Below are 15258 nucleotides of genomic sequence, written 5' to 3'. Positions count from 1 at the left end.
TATACTTCACAATATTCATTCGAGGCGTTTGTTGTGGAAGAGCGACAACAAGTCGTGCTTTGACATCTGGGGACAAATCTCAGGCGCTGAACCTGCAACATTACTCAGCACATTTCTGCCCGCAGGACGAACGTAATGAGACGCCCTCTATGACTTCTCTGTTTTCATTTTCTTACTGTACAATATTAGAAATAAAAGCAGAATGTAGTCTCTTCACAAGCAAAGAAACTGAGCAGCAGATGTGTTTTGTTATTTATGTCGAGGTCACATAAATCTTAGTGATCGTTTAAAGTTATGAGACGAGAGAAACATCCAGACTACATTTCCCATAATGCAACAGATGGTATATTTTCATTAGACTCATGTAGGCTTTCTTCAAAATGTTTTTTTAGTGCTCAGATTTATTTTATTTGTCCTGATGATCCGTCTTAATTTGTTTCTGTTTAGAGTTAAAAGAAATCCTCCAGGTTTGTTTTTTATTTCAGTTTCAGAAACTTATACGATCATATTCACAGTTCTGCGCTCTATATGTTTTTTAGATCATTTTAAAAACTTGGAAGTATTAATTCTAATAGTTGGAGTAAAACAGAACTACTCAGATTTAAGAGTTAGCCCTCTTATATCATCGGGTATCGGGACGGACCGTTAAAAGACGAATGGGTTGAGTTGGATGGGGGGGGGTGTTATGCTATCAGCGGGCTACAGACTTCTTCCTACCTCTGCCCCTCCAGATGTTTTTAATTTTCTATCTGTAGTCTTCAGACCCGATGGACTCAAGGCCCTGAAATCTTATTTCTGAATCGGCTTCTTTCTTTGAGTAATGGGATCTTACAGGCCGAAGTTATAACAGCTGTTGTTGTTTCACATGGAAGATTTCAGGGTTTCTTTTCCTCCTCTGCTTATCTCGCTGGTTTGAAGTGGGCGGGGCTTAGTGGGGAAAAGATAAATAAATTGTTAGTAACATTCGTGCTGTTTTATAAGCGTCAATCAGAGCTGATCAAACCACACAGTTTATATAATCCTGTAAAGAAAGGAGATGCATATGGTCTATAACAAATGTATTATAATGAAACCGGTTGAATTGTAAAGTATTCGATTTGACTGGCAAACTATTTACTCACATGTAGATATTTAACATTTTAAAAACTCATTTGCCGTCTTTCTACGGCGAGCATTAACTTAACTTTAGTGTTAAAATACAACAAACCACTTTTTATAGTCAATAACTTCAAGGTTTTTTGAAAAGAGGAAAATAAATCAGAATTCTCATTTTGGTTGAATCATTACAGAAACCAATCGTCGGTTAGTGTTTCCTCTAAGCTTATTGTTGACATGCAGAATATTAAACATGCTTATTTCAGTAATCTCATGCGTTTTGCATTTGGTGGCGAACATCAGGGACATGGACCCCCCCCTGCATCTCTTCACACTATCTCTAAACAGTAGATGCAACGTCTCAAGTCGTGTTTTGACCCACTTAGTTACGGGGGACGGTGGTAGTCCCCGGCCCAGCTGTGAGCAGCAGGCTGACATAATGCTGTTATATAATGCTGATGAGGCTCTGATCATAAGCCAGTTATAGGACCGTGCTCTCATTGGGCGCTCAGCATGCTCCTCTGCCGGCTGTGTTGTATTCTGGGGGGAGCTTTACCTTCATTAACAGCAACCGCACCCCCTCCTCCATGGAGGGTTTCAAGCACCTGGCAACCAGGTAGAAAAACAAGCTAAATGGAGTTAGTTCTGTGCAGCCCCAGTAGTCTTCATTAGACGGCTGTGTGATGTTCACACAGGTCGATAACACAAGTTGTTTTAATACTTTATTACAGGTATTTACATGACTAAACTTCCAATAACCTGTGCAATTATTCAACTTTTGTTGTTGAAATATTCTTGTGTGTCTTACTTATACTTGTGGGCAAAGACTAACCCATACATACCATTTTCAGCATGTTATTCCACTATTGTATATATTGTAATATTAGTATTTATTCTCCTTTCACTTCTCTTTCGTTTATATAAATATATAAATACATTTTTCATTGTAAAATGGAGCAACTGTAACGAAATCCTATTTAAAAAAAAAAAAAAAAAAAAGATTCTGACTTAACCAAAGAAATTAAATAAAGTAAAAAACGAAGTCGCACATTCTCGGAACATGATGTGGGTGTTAGTAGATATTAGGAGGAAATATTTAACATTTTCAAATCAATAAATAAATGATAGAATCAAATATCTGTTGAATAATTAATGAGTTAATTATTCGGATGAGATCACATTAAGTATGAGATCATGGTCAGCTTTCATCTTTTACTTTTACTTTGTTATTATTATGCTGCTTTTGTCTCCTGGTGCACTTATTAATGCGGTTTATTAATAATAATAATAATAATAATAATAATGATAAAAATTAAGAATGATTGAATTAAATAATTTTATATTGCTTTATAATGATTTCTAATGTTACTGTAAGGGGGCGTGGTCTCGCGGTAGTGCGCGTGTGTTTCAGCAGCAGCGTGTCTGTCTCGCGCTCCAGCTGTGGCGGGATGTTGGCAGTGTCAAGGTAACCTAAATAAAACGCATACACACCGGAAATGAGACAATTTTATCTTCACAATAATTGCGCAGAAATGTGACAGGTTTTGATCACTTTCATACTAGTATAATCCGTGACACTATATATCACATCAGATATTAATTATAATTGATAAGTGATGAATATTACAATAGAATTTAAGCTATTTTATCGTTTATTTCTTATTGTGAATGCACGCCGCCCCACGTAACAGTAAATTACGTTGTTTTTTATTGACCTCAAATGCCTCCTTATTTTATTTTCACACTTGAATGCTACGTAGCTACGTTCACTTGCCTTCGTTGAAAAAAGTTTTCCCGGAAATGCTTTGTTTTTTCTTTTGAGATGATGCTCGAAATTGCAGCATCAACTTTCAGGAGGCTTCATCCCATCCTGCTCCCACCAGAGCATCTGGACCGGACCACTAACGTTATTAGCGGGTAACAACTGAGCTAAAACTATTCTGATATTAAGAAAATAAATGTCGTGTTGAGTGTTACGGTAAATTAGCACAATTACTGTTATCTGAGGTACTGTATGAGGTGTTACATGCCTGTAGTATCAAGCTAGCTAAAATGAAATATAGCATTTCCGGTTTTAAAATGCAGGCTAACCGTTGGCTATCAAAACACGACGCACTGAATTAAAATCTAACCGAAAACAGTTGAATGTGGTTGTAATTACAACATACGTTAAAACTATGTAACTTTACAAGTGAAGTCAAAGACAGAAATAGCTACACTGCTTCACCTAGCGTTTCGCTTTTTTTAGTCAACGCCCCAAGCATTGTACCCCTTCCGCTTTTATTTTGAAGACTGGACATTTCCTGTCTCGTCTTGCCGAACTTCGGCTGACTTGACGCAGCTTGCGAAGCCGTGGCCGCATCGCAGAGAAGTGAAGTTGAGCATCCTGCAGGTAATGTAAGCTCATACATGGTGTCAATGAGGCGTTGTTGGAAATGTTAACACGTATTTTATCGCTTTGTTTTAATATAACATTTCACATGGTGGGGCAGGACGGGTTTTTTAATATTCAGCGTGTTTTTATTGTCGCTATTTGGTCAGATAAAGGTAGCTAACGTTAAGATGGACACTGTAAGCAGGGCTAAACAGGGAGTCCAGTTTATTTCATATTTTTGTCTAACATGTTAAAAGGGTGTTAATGCTACCTGAAGTGATCCTGGGCTGGTCAATTCCCCAAACTGGCTTCATTCATTGTCTGTGAGAGGGAGGAGGAGGTGGAGAGCTGCGGCAAGCCAGCCACAATTGGACATAACGAAACAGGAAGTGTAGTGATTTTCAAAATAAACGTCTTGAATTTGTCTCGTGTGTTAACATATGTACAGTACGCATTTGTATTTTTAAAACCAGCTAAAGTGACGTTGAATTACTCTTGTTAAAGTACAGTGCGGACTTATTGATGAAACACTGGCGGGAGTAGAATTGCTTAAAATGTGTGATGCAGTTTCATTTTGAAAACACTTTATTTGCAGGCTTTGTTATTCCTGTTGGCTTGACGCTGGTTGTAGTAGCAGAGCTGCATGGTTCTGTATGTGATACTACGTAGGAAATCTGGAGTAATGTAGTGTTTTGTTAATCAACATTGCCCAGAACTGCCACTGCTGTTGCTTTAAAACACAGGGGTGCATGTGTGTTGTGGCTACATCACCGTTATGCACCCCGTTTGTAGCAAACCAACCTCCATTCAAAAAATCTGGCACTTAGATATATTTTATTAATTCGTCTCAATGCGCGCATGCCCGTTAAGAACATGACGTTTTCTAAACTACTGTTGTTTTCTTGCAAATATATCACTCAAAAACTAGCACTTATTTTTTCCTTTTATAATTATTTAGTCCAACCCATATTGTCCACTTGTATTTTGGTGGAAAATCAGTAGCAGTACCAAAGGTCCACATTTACTGAATTTATAATGCCGAATGAACAAATACACCTTCAGTATTCATAAAAACCTATTATCCATGTTATTTATTATATGCATCTTGGTAAAAAATAATATTTAGATCAAAATGTGGGATTCTTTAAACGGAATTCGGTGTGGCCGTTTCCCCCACACGCAACAGAAAACGAAACTGCCTTCCTGGCTGCTGCTCGGTCATTTCTGCATAACCTGCTTCCAAGGAATCCAACATGACATCATGCATGAGAAACAGGAGGATTTATTTATTTTTTTGTGGCCGCAGGATAAAATCGCCGATAATATTACATAATCACAACTGAGCTTAAATTGGTGGGCATGATTTGGATGTCAGTGGCCAAGTGGATAAGCTTTAACGTCCCATGTAACAGTGGATTTCGGCCACCCTTGTGGTTTTTTACTATTTCTATTCCGGTTGAAATAAAAAAATATGCATGATGATGTGCGTACAAAGAGCAGGAAGATGACCTACTGTACAGATCAGCTCTGCAGCACTAAAACACTCCTCTTTGCAATGATGCCTACTGGATTAGAGGGCATCTGAGGACAGCGTGCAACATTGCTCTGCTGCTGCAACAACACAAAACAGTTGATACAACAAAGCATTGAATTATTTCCTCCAAAGGTTTATCTCAAGATTTAGAATAATGTAATTCTCCAAAAGCTCACAACATTTCCGAGCTATATCTGACGGGGGAAACAGAATTTGATCAATAATATGATGAATTGTCTCTTAGGGAGGGAGCATTGTCTGGGAAATGATGATTATTTGCATTATTGATTAATCTGTTATTATTCTTTTTATTAAATCTATAAAATGTGAAATAAACAATCAAAAATCCCAAAAGTATTCTATTTATAATTATATAAAGCAGCTGGAAGCAGCAATTTCTTTCATTTTAATCATTTGATAAATGATTTAAATTGATTAACACAATGCTGTTGATTAATGTTTGTATTGATTGACTAATCACACTGGTCACTGGTCACTTGACTGCTCACACTTTGCATTTCCACTGGAGAGTTTATTGGCTTTTTGTTCAGGTGTTTGCAATTACCATGTTAACTCAGCTCTATTTTAAATCTATAGAAAGAGTCTCTTTAAATCAAGTTTAAATAAAGACATGAAAAGGGTTTCTCGTTATAACCAATCACTGAGCGAGATGCACGTAAAGTGATTTCTGGATCATTGCATTATTACAGTAAAGTCTTAGTGTTTGCATCCTTTAGCTGGATCCTGAAGCTTCCTCTCAGTCTGCCATGTTGTCCCGCTGTCTCTCTCCGTAGTGAAAGGGTCACATTTTTGTCATTTCTGTTGTCAGACTGCGTCCTCGACAGGGGATTTCTTTCCTCAAAGGCTCCACAGAAAAGCCAGTGGCTGTGACTGTGGTTGTTTATTATCATTTTTCTCTCCCTGGAGTTGTCCTTCACCTCAGGAGGGATGCACAGGGGACATAACAATCCAGGATATGTTGCAGCAGTCAGGTTTGACGCTGTGTACGTGCATCAATCACTCCCACAGATAATAAACAGGACCTGTCATGTTGTTGTTGTAGGCTGGTCAGGTGACATTGACCTCATGTATCTATTCAAAGCACAGAATATATTATATCTGTCAGAAATATACACATATTTATAGGAGTGCTCTGGTGATTTTACACATTATGATTAGTTTACTCTTCATGAGATTGAAGACTGGGCCTAATTAATATCCATCCATCGTCTACCGCTTATCCGGGATCGGGTCGCGGGGGCAGCAGCTCCAGTAAGGAACCCCAGACTTCCCTTCTCCGGGCCACATCCTCCAGCTCCGACTGGGGGATCCTGAGGCGTTCCCAGGCCAGTGAGGAGATATAATCTCTCCACAGAGTCCTGGGTCTTCCCCGGGGTCTCCTCCCAGCTGGACGTGCCTGGAACACCTCCCTAGGGAGGCGCCCAGGTGGCTCCTTACTAGATGAACCACCTCAACTGGCTCCTTTCAACGTAAAGGAGCAGCGGCTCTACTCCGAGTCTCTCCTGATGGCTGAGCTTCTCACCCTATCTCTAAGGGAGACGCCACCCGCCTGAGAAAACCCATTCCGGCCGCTTGTACCTGTGATCTCGTTCTTTCGGTTATGACCCAGCCTTCATGACCATAGGTGAGGGTAGGAACGAAGATCGACCGGTATATTGAGAGCTTTGCCTTCTGGCTCAGCTCTCTTTTCGTCACAACGGTGCGGTAAAGTGACTGTAATACCGCCCCCGCTGCTCCGATTCTCCGGCAAATCTCTCGCTCCATTGTCCCTTCACCCACGAACAAGAGGTACTTGAACTCCTTCACTTGGGGTAAAGGCTCATTCCCTACCCGGAGTAGGCAATCCGCCGGTTTCCTGCTGAGAGCCATGGCCTCAGATTTTGAGGTGCTGATCCTCATCCCAACCGCTGCACACTCGGCTGCGAACCGATCCAGTGACTGTTGAAGGTCACAGACCGATGATGCCATGTATGCCTAATAAATAAATATATATATACATTTGTTATTAAGAGTATACACTTTCTTTCTCCTAAGTCAGCTTGGTCTAATGTATTTATATTTTATTTAGCTAACATTAGATATTTACACGGCTAACAAATCTATTTAGCATTACGAATATTAGTTAATACTAAGGCGTTCGAGAACGTACGTCGATGTTAGCTTAACATTTTGACACAGTTTGACGAACGCTAACGTGTTGCTGAGACCGACAAATCAGACGGATTGGTCTCGAACAAAGTTAACTTTCTCCCGATGCGTCTGTCAGAAAGTTCGGAAGATGTGTAGCTTGTAAAAAATGGATCCGATATTTATTTTGGTGACTATGGGGCGAAAGATTCGTTATGAATCGTACATTATCTGTGCTCACGTTCACTTCTCCCATTGGAGTTTATAGACTTTCAAAGTCTGAAAGAATAACCCGGATGATGTCATCAGGGAGGGTCTGACACAGGATGGTATCTGTTGCATTGTGGGGATTGTAGGATTGACCCATAGGGATTAGAAGTCAGGATATTTCGACCTCTGCTGTTGGTTTGAACAATCTTTTCTTGGCTACGCTTCACTGTTATGGAAGTGGATATGAATACTGGAGTAACCTTTTTAAAAAGGTATTCTGCAACTTGTTTCAATCTCTGCTGTTTTAATCATTTTAGTTTATTTCCCAGAGGTAACCAAGTGTTCTCTTCCTTGATGAAGTTTGAGTTTCAGCTGATGGCGCTTCATCTATCTATTGAACTCATACAGAAAATATGAAGTTCATAAGACATCAAGTGTTTATAACGTGATCGAAACCTTTCTGATAATAAATAATTGGTTATTATAAACCATAATTAACCGTCTGGTTTCTTTAGGGTAATGTCCTGAGAAAAATACGCTTAAAACTAAAGCCATGATATTATTATAAAACATATTATAATAACATTTTTGGCCATATTGTCCAGCGCTATGATGCCGACTGTAATGCATTTTACAAGCACTTTAATCCAGAACAACTCTCTTGATGTGTCTTTCACTGTATGAAGCATAAACAAGACCATCATAACCGCCAATATCGACATTCCGGTTTGTTTGTTATGGATCCCTGTAGAGTTACAGCTGCCTCCATCAATCCTGATGTTTCCTGTGTGTTAAAGTGGACACATAATGGTCTTCTTGGTGCACTGGAAGCCCAAACGGCTTTTTTACTGTGTACGTGTGTGTGTGTGTGTGTGTGTGTGTGTGCGTGTGTGTGTGTGTGTGTGTGTGGACATGAGCTCAAAAAGCAACCTGTCTCAGAGTTAACCCTGCGCGGCTCATAGCAGACACAGTGGTGGTATGGTAAACATTTATGCGGTGTGCGTAGTCTCAGAACGCGTCCTGAGGTCCCGCGGCGCTCTTGCATTATGAAATGGCTACGAGTCTGTCAAAGGTCCTTCTGTTCAGCCAAGGGCAGCAGAGCCGGAGAGGACAACATTGATATTCATGCAGCTCTCATCCTTCACATGTCAGTCATTACAGTGTCCTTGGTAGCAGGTGAAATGTGAGGCCACTTGTATCTCCAGAGCTTCACTCGTGTTGTCCATATCACTCTTCCAGGCACTTAGCAAAGGCAGAACACGCCACGCAGATACAATATGAACCTTATTCAAACATAAAGTGAACTCCAGGTGGGAGAGTAGAAATGTACACAAGAGAAAAGGAGTGGTGCCGGTGTGAACCCTGTGAGGACAAAGTGACTGCATTGATGACGGGACACGTAGATATTAGTGCTGCGTGTTCTTCAGTTGATACTTCAGCCGATATGTGTTAGTGCGATACCAAAACATTAAGGGGTTAACATTAATGCTTCTAATCTAGTTTTTTTTATAGATGGTCGAACACCATCTGCAGCTTTTAATTGTCCGACAATCTTTGTACCTCTTCAAACAACGACAATCCAATCAGGATTTCAGGTCACAGTCGGGTTGGGCGATTAAATGCCTACATGCTTCATTTACAATGAGATGGAAATGCTCTATTTATAGCCGGACTATTTCTGTGTGTGTGTGTGTGTGTGTGTGTGTGTGTGTGTGTGTGTGTGTGTGTGTGTGTGTGTGTGTGTGTGTGTGTGTGTGTGTGTGTGTGTGTGTGTGTGTGTGTGTGTGCATTTGCAAACATCCGATGTAAATATGGGGATGTGAATGGAGAGGGGAAAAAAAATGCTGTTAGCGTAGCATGCTAAGCAGGACGGTTAATTCCCAAATGCTCAGAATCTTTTGCCGGCACTACATGTTTGCCAAGATGGCAAATTGCTTAATTTTTAGGTGCGTTCCATTTGCACTGCGAAGTCGGAAGTAGGAGCTGGGAATGACGTCACACTTGAGTTGGCGGCGTTCCAGTACAACGAGAAGGAAAACCTAGTACTAGCCAGGTTAGCTTTGTTAGCTTTGTTAGCTTTGTTAGCAATCAGTTGATGATAACTCATCACGCTGTAGCAACATGTCCACTGTGTCTAAACAAGACATAAAGGAGACAGAAGTGCTAATGAACCGTATATTATTGCAGCTAACACACTGTTGACATGCGGAGCAGCCATCTTTAAATCTTGAGGACGCGGTTGGTGGTGGGGGGGGCGGGTTTCAGTTGAAATTTTCGTCTGGGAACTCGGAAATCCCAGTACAAATCAAACGCACTATTAGGTGTTTTGGCTTGATACTCTATGGAAAGGCTGCAACTAATGATTATTTTCATTTTTAATTGATCTGCCAGTTTATTTCCCAATTATTTGATTAATTGGCAAATGAATAATTGATAAAACATTTGTTTCTAATACTTCAGAAAATCATTACAATTTCTCAGCGCCCAAATTAGCCAATATGTATTACCAAAACTATTGACCAAAACTAATTAATTAAGTTTATTATTATAATATTATATAGAAAATCTGAAAAAACTCACATTTGATAATCTGGAATAAGTTTTGGCAATTTCATGAAATTATTTTTTAATCGATCATCAATTTTGTTGCAGATGAATTTTTTCCAGATCTACTTCAGCTCCTCTCTCTGGTCACACACACGATGTGGTCACACACACGTTGGTGCCAAATAAGCATTGATGTGCAAAACCATGTAAACTGTAAAACCAGATATGATCTCTGAGTCCATGCATTCTCCTGCAGCCCGTTCATCACAACATGAATCTGAACATCCTCTCCAGTTGAAATAGGAAGTAGGAAATGAGCACTCACCATTCTTTACACTGTACATAATGCTGAACTTGCATTGCTCGTATTGGAACAAATCTCTTCCCAACGCAATACATCATCAAACTACATGCTCTTGCCTTCAAACCTGGAAAACACCATTTCTTTTTCTCCAACTCTGAGCGACTACAGCAGTAATAAATCACAGAGTTCTTGCGCAGAACGTTGTGTTCATGATTTAAGATGTGTCATACAGCCGGCTCTCGCACGCGAGTTCGGCTGTGCAGTGCACACACGCGTACTGTACATCCACACGTAGATAAGGGTGACAACGTTTCAGCTTGTCATGTAGCAGGGGACCCTAGGGTGGCCCCTGGTCATCAATCATTAGGACTTCCCCCAGCAGCACACTCCAGCTTAAATGTCAAAAGTGCCGTAAGCGAACAGATTTCCTCCCCGCCGGCAACCGGCCTAAGACGACGGGAGCGGAAATTGACTCTCATCCTTGTTAATGAAAGGATACACTCGTGTGTGTGTGTGTATGTGTGTGTGTGTGTGTGTGTGTGTGTGTGTGTGCGCGCGCGCGCTTACATCCTTGCCTACGCATTTGCTCACAGGGAAACGTGTTGGCAGAAAAGCTTGCACGTGTGTGTATGATCGGGTGTTAAGTGTCGTGTTTACATGCAGTGTGTGTGTGTGTGTGTGTGTGTGTGTGTGTGTGTGTGTGTGTGTGTGTGTGTGTGTGTGTAGAGGTGCATGAGGATCGGAGCCTGTGTGCACTCTGCTGCGAGTTGTTAGGCCCTTGGCTGAGCTGCAGCCCTCTGCTGGAAGGGGTTGGATGCCGTCGGTGACCCTGGAGGCGAGCGTATGGGCCCAGCTTGGGTTGCTCCGCGAGGTGGAAGGGCCTCTGGTTTCTGTGACCCCCGTGGAGAGAGCAGCCGGTCAGGCAGAAGGCCTGTCAGCTGCAGTTCTCATTCACAAATCACCTACTGGACACACACTCTCATAATTACACACAAAGTGTACACACATTCATGTCCAACGCTGCCCCTGCTTGTGTGAAAAATGCCATTCACACAATATACACTTCATTATTATGGTTTTATTACAAAGTGAGATTCAACGCAAATATCCACAAAGGTTTTATTTGTACTCCTATTTATTCTTCTTATTTTGTAGAAAACTAATAATAGTTTTAATTGAAATGAGTATCTAACTTTGCAAACCTTTTCAGTGTGAGATTTTATTATTTTCATTATCAAGCAACCTGTTGAGTATTTTTTGGATTTATTATTTAGTGAGAAATGTCCAGAAGCTGAAAAATAAATAAATAGCACATATTTTTTGCACGAACCCAATGACGTGAATTTTACATTAATAGGAAACAAATCCTCACATTTCACAAGCTGGAACCAGCAAATGTTTCACATTTTCTAATGTTAAATTACTAAAAACTCAGATCGTAATCCGAGTTTTTGGATAATAGTTGTCTGACAATTAACTTATTGACTAATTGTTTCAACACTTGAATTATAAATTGGATGCAGAATGATAATATAAACTTATTATATATTTTAGACCCATTTAAATAATTTTACCTTTCAAAATATATCAAATAAATCAGGATAAATAGGTTAAATATCGAGTAGATGTCGTCTTCACATTATCTCAGGTTTGGTCTCAACCGACTCCTGAGAGAAATATCTGGCTGCTAGCTGCTAAATGCTCCGTCATGTTTGTCTGTCTGCTATTTGAGGTCAGGCAAGTACTGGTATTGTAACGATAGTGGATTAAGGGTCTGAAGCCCCGTCCCTTCCCGCAGGAAGAGAGAGCGCAGCGAGCATTAAGTCCACGGCCCCGGGAAGCGGCGAGGTCCGGGCGAAGGGTGCTGTAAAGCTCACAGTCGGAGCTGTGAGCCACCGTCAGGTGAGAGTCAGCCAGCGGCAGGGAGAGGATCCTCCCACACCGAGCGGTGGTCTCTGACGCACCGAGTTCAATCCCCCAGGCAGACGTGGACCCCACCCGTTGAGAAGTGTAAAGCTATTTTCGGTTCATTATTACCTCCACGGTAGATCATTAATGGGAAACACTGGATGAGTCATGGAAAGTGAAAATGTGTTTGAGATAAGTTGCCGACAACGCACATCCTGCGATTTGACTATTCGCAGTGTCGATGCTGAAATGATGCATCCGGCAGCTGCAGGTAACTCGGTTACTATCAGAGGTTCTTTATGAGGAGGAAGTGCATCACACTGACGTCCACACAACACTGCGTGTCCCCTTTATCCTCTGCTCACTCCTGTTGACATTGTCATCGTCGATCAAGGTCGTGTTCTCTCTGAGCGGAGAGGACTGTGTGGTTCTACACCGCAGGCTTTCTTTGTTATATAACAGCAGTTCTATTTTTCTGGGTTTGTCCCACAGTAGGTCTTTTGTCCATGATCCTCCGGTGATGAGACTGGTCGATGGCCTGGCTTCACGCTGAGCTTCTGCTGACTCCGCTGGTACCTACAGGTACACCTCAGCATCTCTGGCAGCCACATCCCAATTCTTGCTTTGCATCGTGAGTGTATGTCAAAATATTAGCGCTGCGTACAGTAACACGAGCTTCTCCCGTGTGTGGAAGGTATAGATCGTTGGACCTCTTTGGCAGACTGCCTCGTCCCTGTCTGTTGATTCACTGTTGGTGAAATAAGAGAGCATATGGCTGCTCTCTCCCCGCATTACATCACCTTGAGATCCAAGCAGATTGGTTTTGCATTTACAGCCCGGCTCATTGTATTTGGACGGGTTGTATCCGAGCTCCAAAAAAGAAATTGGCTTTGCCTTTTTTTCTTGCTTGAAATAAAAGCAGGTTGGGATGTACTGATTTGTTCTCTGTATCCTGCTTAACCCAGCGCACAGCGCAGCCAGCTGCATCAGGCTCAACAGTGTTAGTATTGATCCATCCGAGTTACATCACATCATGCAGAGTTACTGCCCGCTGCGCACGTTCAAGCTCCTGTGAAGACTTTGCATGTGGTTATTATCAGCTATTCACTGGTTTCCATTAGCGCTGATGCACTGTCACTGCCCTGATATTGGTCGTGATTTGGTTTGAAACATCTTTATCATGTCACTTCGTCATTATGGTTTATTCTGTAGTCCCAAAATCTTTATTCTTCAATCAGATAGTTCCTGATTTAAATCAGACCGTTGCAAAAGTAGGATGGCCGTGTGTCTGACGGCCTCTCCGGTTGAGCTTTCGCTTCAGGTTTCTACTTCGTTCCACATTTACGTTGTCTGAGGGTTAAAAATACTTGTGGAGTTTCCAGCTAGAGAAATGTCATGACATTGCATGAACAGACCTCAATCATTAATTATTTTAGTTCAGAAATGTATGTAAGTAGATGCAAGGGATGTCACAATACCAGAAATGTATTAGTCGATACCAATACCAGTGAAATACCATGATTCTTGGATACCCATAGATTTCTCCTGTTCTTCAACATACTCTCCTTTATTACTGTTTGAATGGTTATTTGTTATGAAGTTAAACAGGTCATATTCCCTCTCTAATATATGTTTTATATTGCTGTGAAAACATCTACTTCAACAAGTTTCTTGCCAAAAACTACATTTTACAAGATTGAATTTGAACACATCATCACAACGCTATAATTTCACTTTGCTCTATTCAGTAAAAACGACAATTAAACACTCGATAGAATCAGAACTGTGCTGCCCAGCCGGTGCTAACAGCTAACAGCTAACGTTAACTCGCTCTCCTGCTGCCGATTTCAACACGGATTTGTTGTTCACAATGTACATCACAGGTCATTTAGCAGACGCTCTTATCCAGAGCGACTTACACTGAACTAAGTACAGGGACAGTCTCCCTGGAGCAGTTCAGGGTTAAGTACCTTGCTCAGGGGTACGATGGTGGCAGCCTGGTGTTGAACTCCCGACCTTCTAGCGTTTTGTTTGGAAGGCGTACCTCTAGACCACTAGACCATAGGGTGAAAATAGGGTGCGTCTCCTGGACGATCTCTGTTCGAACACATTTTCTACCGTCCCTGGGTTGACGGGATACCGTTAGTCTCTGGCCCCCCGATACGTAAGATACTGTAGAAAAACGAGAGCCAGAGTTTTAGCATCGACTTGGTACCGAAGTATCGGTTCTCGTGACTTTCCTGGTAGTTGCCATTCCAGCTAGTGTGACATCATCTGCTAGCTTCGAATTGTAAGTCCAGAAATATCGAATCACTGAGTCGTTGGCTCGTCATTTGCAGGTGTAGCCTTTAGCAGTACGCCTTTGTCATCATGATGATGAGCGCCGTGTGTAAACAGTGTCACAGTCTCAGTCAGCGGCCTTACCGAAACCCACACCCCCTCCCTGAAACCACAAATACTCGCCTAACTTAGATGTGGGGACGAATATAGCAAGTGGCTGGTCATCTGTCCTATATTTAGCATTTCCTCTAAATATTTTTAACTTGTTTTCTCTCTGCTTGCACAATGCCTGCCATTCTACGCTTCTTTGTGCCTCTCTTCTTGTTCCTGATTCGGTTTGCTGCCGCTCTAAAAATACGCATTCCCCACCTTTCTGTAAATGAACCTTTTGTCAGCAAGTCTCTGTCTGTAAATATCAATATAACACTATTTGTATTTATGGAGTAATTGCCTTTGGTTTACCTATAGAATATACATTTGGTTTAGGGAAGTTTAAAGAGCAGAAAAGGAATCTCCAATATTTACATACTTTAATGGGAGACACTGCAGGTGAACAGGGTCAAACAAGTAATAATAGATTAACTTCATTACTCACATTAACACAATTATCTTTTGTATTGTAAGTTGTCTGTAATCTTATGTTTAAATATGCAAATGAGGCATTATGTTATGTAACTGTTGGTGAATTTAGGAGAAATCTACAGACACAAACACACAAAGTTAGTAACATAAACTCATAATGTGTATTTTGGATGTTTTTGTTGAACTACTGAAAGAAGACGTGTTATAGAAGCAAAATTGACCAGAGCATTAACAACCTTTTTTGCTTCTAGTGTCTCAGCAAATGGCAATATAACA

The 15258-nt window shown here is 41.1% G+C and overlaps 1 protein-coding gene across 1 annotated transcript in view; it reads left to right on the top strand.

Moving 5' to 3' along the window:
- The first annotated feature begins 2879 nt into the window (after positions 1-2879).
- Positions 2880-15258, top strand: part of hivep3a (HIVEP zinc finger 3a) — a 34236-nt gene continuing 21857 nt past the window's right edge. The window contains 1 exon segment of the mRNA XM_029442587.1: positions 2880-3012. The gene's annotated coding sequence lies outside the window, so the exon portion shown is untranslated.

The sequence above is a fragment of the Cottoperca gobio genome, chromosome 11, assembly GCF_900634415.1.
Source record: "Cottoperca gobio chromosome 11, fCotGob3.1, whole genome shotgun sequence".
Taxonomy (NCBI): Eukaryota; Metazoa; Chordata; class Actinopteri; order Perciformes; family Bovichtidae; genus Cottoperca; species Cottoperca gobio.
This window is presented reverse-complemented; position numbering and strand designations above follow the sequence as displayed.